Genomic DNA, 8,801 nt, shown 5'->3' on the forward strand with positions numbered 1-8,801 from the left:
CCAATACTTTGGCCACCTCATGTGAAGAGTTGACTCATTGGAAAAGACCCTGATGCTGGGAGGGATTGGGGGCAGGAGGAGAAGGGGATGACAGAGGATGAGATGGCTGGATAGCATCACCGACTCGATGGACGTGAGTTTGAGTGAACTCCAGGAGTTGGTGATGGACAGGGAGGCCTGGCGTGCTGCGATTCATAGGGTCGCAAAGAGTCAGACAGGACTGAGTGACTGAACTGAACTGAACTAAACCAATGTTAACAATTTGATCCCTGGTTCCTCTACCTTTTCTAAATCCAGCTTGTACATCTGGAATTTCTTTGTTCATGTACTGCTGAAGCCTAGCTTGAAGGATTTTGAGCCTTACCTTGCTAACATGTGAAGTGGGTACAATTGTGGGGTAGTTTGAACATTGGCATTTCCCTTCTTTGGGATTGGAATGAAAACTGACCTTTTCCAGTCCTGTGGCCACTGCTGAGTTTTCCAAATTTGCTGCCCTATTGAGTGCAGCACTTTCACAGCATCATCTTTTAGGATTTGAAATAGCTCAATTGGAAGCCCATCACCTCCATTAGGTTTGTTCATAGTAATGCTTCCTAAGGACTACTTAACTTCACACTCCAGGATGTTCAGCTCTAAATGAGTGACCACATCATCATGGTTATCCAGGTCATTAAGACCTTTTTTGCATGGTTCTTCTGTGTACTCTTGCCACCTCTTCTTAATCTTGTCTGCTTGTGTTAGATCCTTACTGTTCCTGTTCTTTATCGCACCCATCCTTTCAAGAAGTTTTCCCTTGATATCTCCAAATTTCTAGAAGAGATCTCTAGACTTTCCCATTCTGTTGTTTTCCTCTATTTCTTTGAATTGTTCATAAGAAGGCTTTCAATAGAACTGCCTTATGATCCAGCAATCCCACTGCTGGGCATACATAATGAGGAAACCAGAATTGAAAGAGACATGTGTATCCCAATGTTCATCACAGCACTGTTTATAATAGCCAGGACATGGAAGCAACCTAGATGTCCATCAACAGATGAATGGATAAGAAAGCTGTGGTACATATACACAATGGAGTATTACTCAGCCATTAAAAAGAATACATTTGAATCAGTTCTAATGAGGTGATGAGGTGAATGAAACTGGAGCCTATTATACAGAGTGAAGTAAGCCAGAAAGAAAAATACCAATACAGTATACTAACACATATATATGGAATTTAGAAAGATGGTAACAATAACCCTGTATACGAGACAGCAAAAGAGACACTGATGTATAGAACAGTCTTTTGGACTCTGTGGGAGAGGGAAAGGGTGGGATGATTTGGGAGAATGGCATTGAAATACGTATAATGTCATATATGGAACAAGTCACCAGTCCAGGTTCGATGCACAATACTGGATGCTTGGGGCTGGTGCACTGGGATGACCCAGAGGGATGGTATGGGGAGGGAGGAGGGAGGAGGGTTCAGGATGGGGAACACGTGTATACCTGTGGTGGATTCATTTCGATATTTGGCAAAACCAATACAATATTGTAAAGTTTAAAAATAAAATAAAATTAAAAAGAAAAAAAAAAAAGAAGGCTTTCATATCTCTCTTGATATTCTCTGGAACTTGCTCTCAGTTGAGTATGTCTTTCACTTTCTCCCCTGCCTTTCACTTCTCTTCTTTTCTCAGCTATTTGTAAAGCCCCCTCTGACAACAACTTTGCTTTCTTGCATATCTTTTTCTTTGGGGTGATTTTGATCACTGTGTCCTGTACAATGTTACAAACCTCTATTTATAGTACTTCAGGCATTTTATCAGATCTAATCCTTTGCTATTCATCACCTCCACTTTATAATACTTCCCTGGTGGCTCAGACAGTAAAGCATCTGCCTACAAAGCAGGAGACGCGGGTTTAATCCCTGGGTCAGGAAGATATCCTGGAGAAGGAAATGGCAATCAACTCCAGTATTCTTGCCTGGAAAATCCCATGGACAGAAAAGCCTGGTAGGCTACAGTCCATGGGGTCGCAAAGAGTCGGACATGACTGAGCGACTTGACTTTCACTTTTTTTCCACTTTATAATCACAAAGAATTTGATTTAAGTCACACGTAAATGGCTTAGTGGTTTTCTGCACTTTTTTTTTCAATTTAAGCCTAAATTTTGCAATGAGGAGTTCATGATCTGAGCCATAGTCAGCTCCAGGTCTTGTTTTTGCTGACTGTATAGAGCTTCTTCATCTTCAGCTGCAAAAAACATAACAGTTTGATTTCAGCATTGATCATCGGTGATGTCCACGTGTAGAGTCATCTATTGTGCTGTTGGAAAAGGGTGTTTGCTTGACCAGCATGTTCTCTTGACAAAACTGTTAGCCTTTTCCCTGCTTCATTTTGTACTCTAAGGCCAAACTTGCCTGCTATTCTTGAGTTCTTACTCTTGCATTCCAATTCTCTGTGATGAAAAGGATGTCTATTTTGGTGTTAGTTTTAGAAGTTGTTGTAGGTCTTCATAGCACTTGTCAACTTCATCTTCTTGGCATCAGTGGTTGGAACATAGACTTGGATTACTATAATGTGGAAACTTGACTTAGAAATGAACCAAGATCATTCTGTTGTTTTTCAGGTCCACCCATGTACTGTATTTCAGACCCTTTTGTTGACTTTGAGGGCTACTTCTTCTAAGGGATACTTGCCCACAGTAGCAGATATAATGATCATCTGAACTAATTCACCCATTCCCATTCATTTTAGTTCACTGATTCCTAAGATATTGACATTCAATCATTCCATCTCCTGATTGACCATGCCCAATTTACTTTGACTCATGGATCTAACATTTCAGATTCCTATGCAATAATGTTCTTTACAGCATCAGACTTTACTTTACCACCAGACACATCCACAACTGAGCGTCATTTCCACTTTGGCCCAGCTGCTTCATTCTTTCTGGAGCTATTAATAATTGCCATCTGCTCTTCCCCAGAAGCATAGTTGATACCATTCGACCTCAGAGGCTCATCTTCCAGCGTCATATCTTTTTGCCTTTTTTATAATGCTCACGGTGTTCTCAAGCAAGAATACTGGCATGGCTTGCATTCCAGTGGAAAACATTTTGTCAGAACTCTTCACTATGACCCAGCTGTCTTGGGTGGCCCTGTATGGCATGGCTTATAATGTCATTGAGTTAGGCAAGCCCCTTTGCCATAACAAGGCTGTGATCCATGAAGAGGTGTTCAAGTAGTTGTCACTTATAACTTAAAAATGAATTTATCTTCCGTGTAAAGGATTTACCAAATTGTAATTATCATTTAATCTTATTTCCAAATCCCGAGCAGGGTTAGATGCACATCCATTGACAAATTAGCCTGTGGCATATGCAGAGATGACTTTAATTTCACTAGTTTGAGTCATGTGGCCATTTATAAAAAGTAAACAAGGTCCAGTTTCTTAGTGTCCCACTGAAAAACACGGCCACTCCATATGAACTAAGTAAATGGAAGTGGGGAAAAAATCATTTCTGAAAAATTTGTAAGAGAAGATAGAGCCTGGCAGATAAAAATTTAGGTCTACAGGAGCCATTTGAAAGTGAATTATCTGATTAAATCTGGGCATATGATCTGGATGCATAATCTGAACATCCAATGGTGAAAAATTAAAATGACTGAATCAAATAAATATCAATGAGACCACACTGATATAAATATATACATAACATACACAGAAAGGATTTCTTTCCTTAATTGTAATGCCAACTAACACATCTGGAAATATTATGGACCTAGAGAATTACCAATGCTTGCTAATGATTCTCGTTAATTATAATAGGGAATGTGGAACTTTAAAAGTATTGCATAATTATCCAAATGTCATGGAGTGAGAGAGACTCCAGAAAAGTTATAGATTAGAAATAAATCCTGGAAAAATCTGTAAGTTTCTTGCTTGTTATTAAAGCCAGGAAACATAAGGGATTAATATTTTAAAATGTATTTTTTTCAAGTAACATAAAAAGTAACAGTTTTGTATTAAGCAATATTTTAAAGAAATTTTGTTATAATGGAAACTATACTGTTATTTCAGGTCATATGTATTAATATTTGTAATGTTTTTAACATTAAAGATTTGCTGAAATCGTATCCGATAAGTTGGAACTTGTGAGAATAATAATGGCCCTGGGAAACTTGGCTTGCAATTGAGCTATTGTCATTGGTTTAAAAGTCATATATTATTGTAACACTTAAAGTTTTTATTTTAAATAAGCTGGCTTTAGTTTTTTTTTTTTAGACCATAGAATCTTTAATGCAATTATTGAAGCACTAATCGTGAATTTTAACATAGCTTAGAATAAGTAATGTCTGCAATGGAGGATGGTGGAAACTATCTCGTCAAAATAAAACCTGATACCCAGAGAAGCTCAGGAAATTGACCCAGAAAGAGTTTGTGCTCAATATTTTTCTTAATATGTTCTTTCTTATTTCACTTTCACTATCTTACCCCTTATTAAAGGATCTCCTCAAAAATAATAGAAAGAAATAGTAATATTTTAAAACAAAGAAAACTTGATAAAACATTAAGCAGAAGAGAAATAGAAATATTGGACTGAAGTTAGAATATGTATTCTGTAACATTTTTTCTGTGCTATATCTAAAGTTCCTTTGCATTCTTTGCTGGTTGACTAAAGCAAGCCTTTGCTAAATAATGCCCTTGGGGTTTGAATGAGTTAATAGAGATTTCTGAAGTAAGAACATAGTACAAATTAGCTTATTCTGAAACACAATCCTTAATAAACTGTCTCTCTTGTATAAAACATTTTAGGAAAGCTCTTCTAGACATTTTGTTGCAGATTAGATTAAAGGAGGAAAAAAGCTTCCTTCTTTCCTTATTTATGGTCCTTCTCTTTATCTGGCTAGTTCCATTACTGTGAATTCTGCATTTGTTTGTTTATCACAAAACTAGCTATAGCTGTAAATCTACATTTACATCTGAATTTGAGGGGAGGATGTCTCACATGAGGAAAGAATATTTTCACTTCAGGGCCATCTGCAAAAATAAAAATTAAGAAAAGGAGAGAAGTAAGGGAGGGATGGAAGGAGGAAGGAAAAGAAGTAGGATAGAGAAAGAGGGAAAAGGAAAAATTTAAAAAAAAAATTTTTTTTCTTTTAACTTACAATTTGTAAATGGCAAGGAATCTCCTGTTAAAATGGGTTGCTTGGAAATCCAGCATTCTGTTTTCTTGTTCTTTCTTTTGTTGTACCAGACCAATTCTATGTATAATTACCCACAGAGCAAAACAATCATAAATTGAATTTGATAAAAGTATATATGTGTGTTTATAAATGTAGTGTATGTATCTAAGTATATATATTATATAATTTTATAAAAGAATTATTGAACAGTATATTAAACTAGAATAAGGTCTCAATACCAGCAGTAACATTAGATTGCAGATAACCTGAAGTTTCTAAATACAATAAAAATTAGCAATCAATATGGTACTATGCTTTGGCCATCAGAGCATCAAGGGAAACCTAATCAATCTCTTAAGTGATATTTTGGGCTGAATAAAGGTCTTCCTTGGATTTAAAGAAAATTTTTCCAAGTAGGCTTCAAGGCTAGGGTGCTGCAGTAGAGTCAGAAAAGAAGACAGTTCTCAATAGTACTAACACAATAAATTAAGTAACAGATTCCTAATATGTTTCATGTTACAGCCTCTCAATGTAAATAGAGTTAATAATGCCAATGACAGAGCATGTAAATCAATTCTTAAGGAAGCCCCCAAACTGAGATCCTTATCTACAGTTTTCTCATTGTCAGACATAAAATGGCCCCAAAATAAAAGTTATGCCTCTTAGTAACAAAAGTGTTTTACTGGTCTTTGAAATCTTATGTAAGGCATTATTTGAACTTGGCTCTTGAAAATTGTTCTAAAAAGAAAAGCTCCATATTTCATAGACTATCTATATGTGTATATACATGTATATAATATATAATATATAATCTCATAGAAAATACTCTTTCATAGGATATATATGTGTATATACATATTCACTATGAAATATGAGATTTTCCTTTAGAACCCTCTGTATGTGTACACACATCTATACTGATATGAATATATATAAAGAGGGACAGAGGCAGAGAAAAATTATATATATATGTATATATATAGATATTTCAAAATCTATGAAGTTGTGGTTTTTCCATCACTTCATGGTATACTGAATTTGATAAACTATGGCACTTTTTTTTTAACAAAATGATCTTTTACCCTAAGACCCTATATAATTTGAACAGCCCTGGTGAAAATGTTATTTTGATGTGTTGATTTGCAGTTTTCATACAGAAGATAATTAATTGCTCCTTGGAGGTTTGAGTTTGAGAAGAATTTCTGTGAATAAATTAATCTTCTGCACCTTTTACTCTTGCAGAGGAAGGAATGTCCGAGGTCAGGACAAACTGTAGCATGACAAACAAGATGTATTTCCTTGGATGTGATTGCTTTCTTCAAGAAAATGATTAGAGAGATTAACATGCAAATAACAGACTAAGCCAGCTCTTATAAGGGGGAAAAAATAGCTCCAGATACATTTTGAAAATCACTGGGACCAAAATCTATTTCTATAAACGTCACTTTTATGATAATCAGAATACATTGTTTGGAGAAAAATATTAATTTAGGTAGGTCTGAAGAGTTGTCACCCAGTTAATTAATCCCATCTGCTATTTTTACTGTCAGAACTGCAGCAATCTGTTTGCCAGGAATTCAAAACCAGAAAAAAAGGCCCCATGAGCCCCACTAACAATCTTTGTCTACAACATCTTTCACCTAATATACATGAATTCAAATTTGAAAAGGTGACAAAGAAAAAAAAAATATCTGGATAATCTGCTTTATTTCATTTATGTTCATGGAAATTTAGAAAATTAACTTTAAATATCATGACATTCAAGAAAAGCAAACTGTGAAATTACAGGAAAAAAGGGAGGGTACAAGAGTATGATTAGAAAATTTTACCCTTGTTCCCAAAATAAAATGCAGTTCTGCTTGCAATTAAAATATGTACTTTATTACTTGTAAATTCTCCTTGATTCTTTGTGTCAAAAATTCATTGCTCTTCACTCTATTATGTTACCTTTGGAGTAGGACTTGAAAGTTGATTTTTTTCATAATAATTTTGTCTAGTTTTCCTCTTTAGATAATACTGAATTATGGGAGACCTAATATTAGACTTGTTATTGAGAAGTAACTCATATGTGACAATGTAATGTGTGTAATTATGTGCATTATAAATTTCCCAAATAGACATATGGTATCTTGTTTTCCCCAGTGAGTTTATCACTCAGGTGCTTAAGGAAGTGTATTAACTCTTCAAGACACCCATTTCCCTAAGTGTTTAGATTATGGCAGAGCATAGAATATAAATAAGCTGAGATATTTATCAGTAAAAAGAATGGATAAGCCTGTTTTATGGAGTCACGTGGCCACTGAACTCTCATATCAGATTTATCATTAGAAATGTCCAGTCTCCTTTTCTAGTTCGCATGGTGGAAAGGCTGCTATAAAGTCATTAGAAAGTGACCAACCTCCAACATGATATTTTTAATTGTTTTATTTCATCCCATAGTCTAATGCTATTAATTACTCCTTTCTCTATTAAATCTGATTATAATCTTATCTTTATGTAATGTTTAGATTTTCTCTTTCATAAACCCTTCTCCTTTAACCCTTGTAACTTTTTTTTTTTTTTGCTTTATGCCTTCTCCTAGAGCAATCTGTTTTCTTTTCTCTTGGTTTTGAAACCTGGGTACAAATTCCTAGAGCAATTGTATTCACAGCTGTGGTATGAACTGTCTATTAACTAGTGTAATATCAAAGTGTATTTTCATCTACGAGGTTCCTTTACCTATATGCATTTCACCCTTCTGTTCTGTTCAGTCACCCAGTTGTGTCCAGCTTTCTGCAACCCCATGGACTGCAGCACGCCAGGCCTCCCTGTCTCTCTCCATCTCCCAAAGTTTGCCCAAGTTCATGTCCACTGCATCAGTGATGCCATCCAGCCATCTCATCCTCTGACACCCTCTTCTCCTTCTGCCCTCAATCTTTCCCAGCATCAGGGACTTTTCCAATGAGTCATCTGTTTGAATCATATGACCATAATACTGGAGCTTTAGCTTCAGTATCAGTCCTTCCAATGAATACTTAGGGTTGATTTCCCTTAAGACTGACTGGCTTTATCTCTTTGCTCTCCAAGGGACTCTCAGGAGTCTTCCCCAGCACTTCAGTTTGAAGGCATCAATTCTTTGACGTTCTGCCCTCTTTACAGTACAGCTCTCACAACCGTATGTGAAACACTGGGAAGACCAGTGTTATAGCTTTGCCTATACGGACCTTTGTTGGCAGAGGTCTCTGCCTTTCAACACACTGTCTAGGGTTGTCATAGCTTTTCTGCCAAGAAGCAACCATCTTCTGATTTCATGGCTGCAGTTACCATCTGCAGTGATTTTAGAGCCCAAGAAGAGGAAATCTGTCATTTCCACCTTTTTCCCTTCTATTTGTGATGAAGTATCAGAGAAGTCAATGGCACCCCACTCCAGTACTCTTGCCTGGAAAATCCCATGGACGGAGGAGCCTGGTAGGCTGCAGTTCATGGGATCGCTAAGAGTCAGACACAATTGAGTGACTTCACTTTCACTTTTCACTTTCATGCATTGGAGAAGGAAATGGCAACCCACTCCAGTGTTCTTGCCTGGAGAATCCCAGGGACAGAGGAGCCTAGTGGGCTGCCCTCTCTGGGGTCGCACAGAGTCGGACACGACTGA

Source organism: Bison bison, unplaced genomic scaffold (genome assembly GCF_000754665.1).
Source record: "Bison bison bison isolate TAMUID 2011002044 unplaced genomic scaffold, Bison_UMD1.0 scf7180017864490, whole genome shotgun sequence".
In the NCBI taxonomy this organism is placed as follows: Eukaryota; Metazoa; Chordata; class Mammalia; order Artiodactyla; family Bovidae; genus Bison; species Bison bison.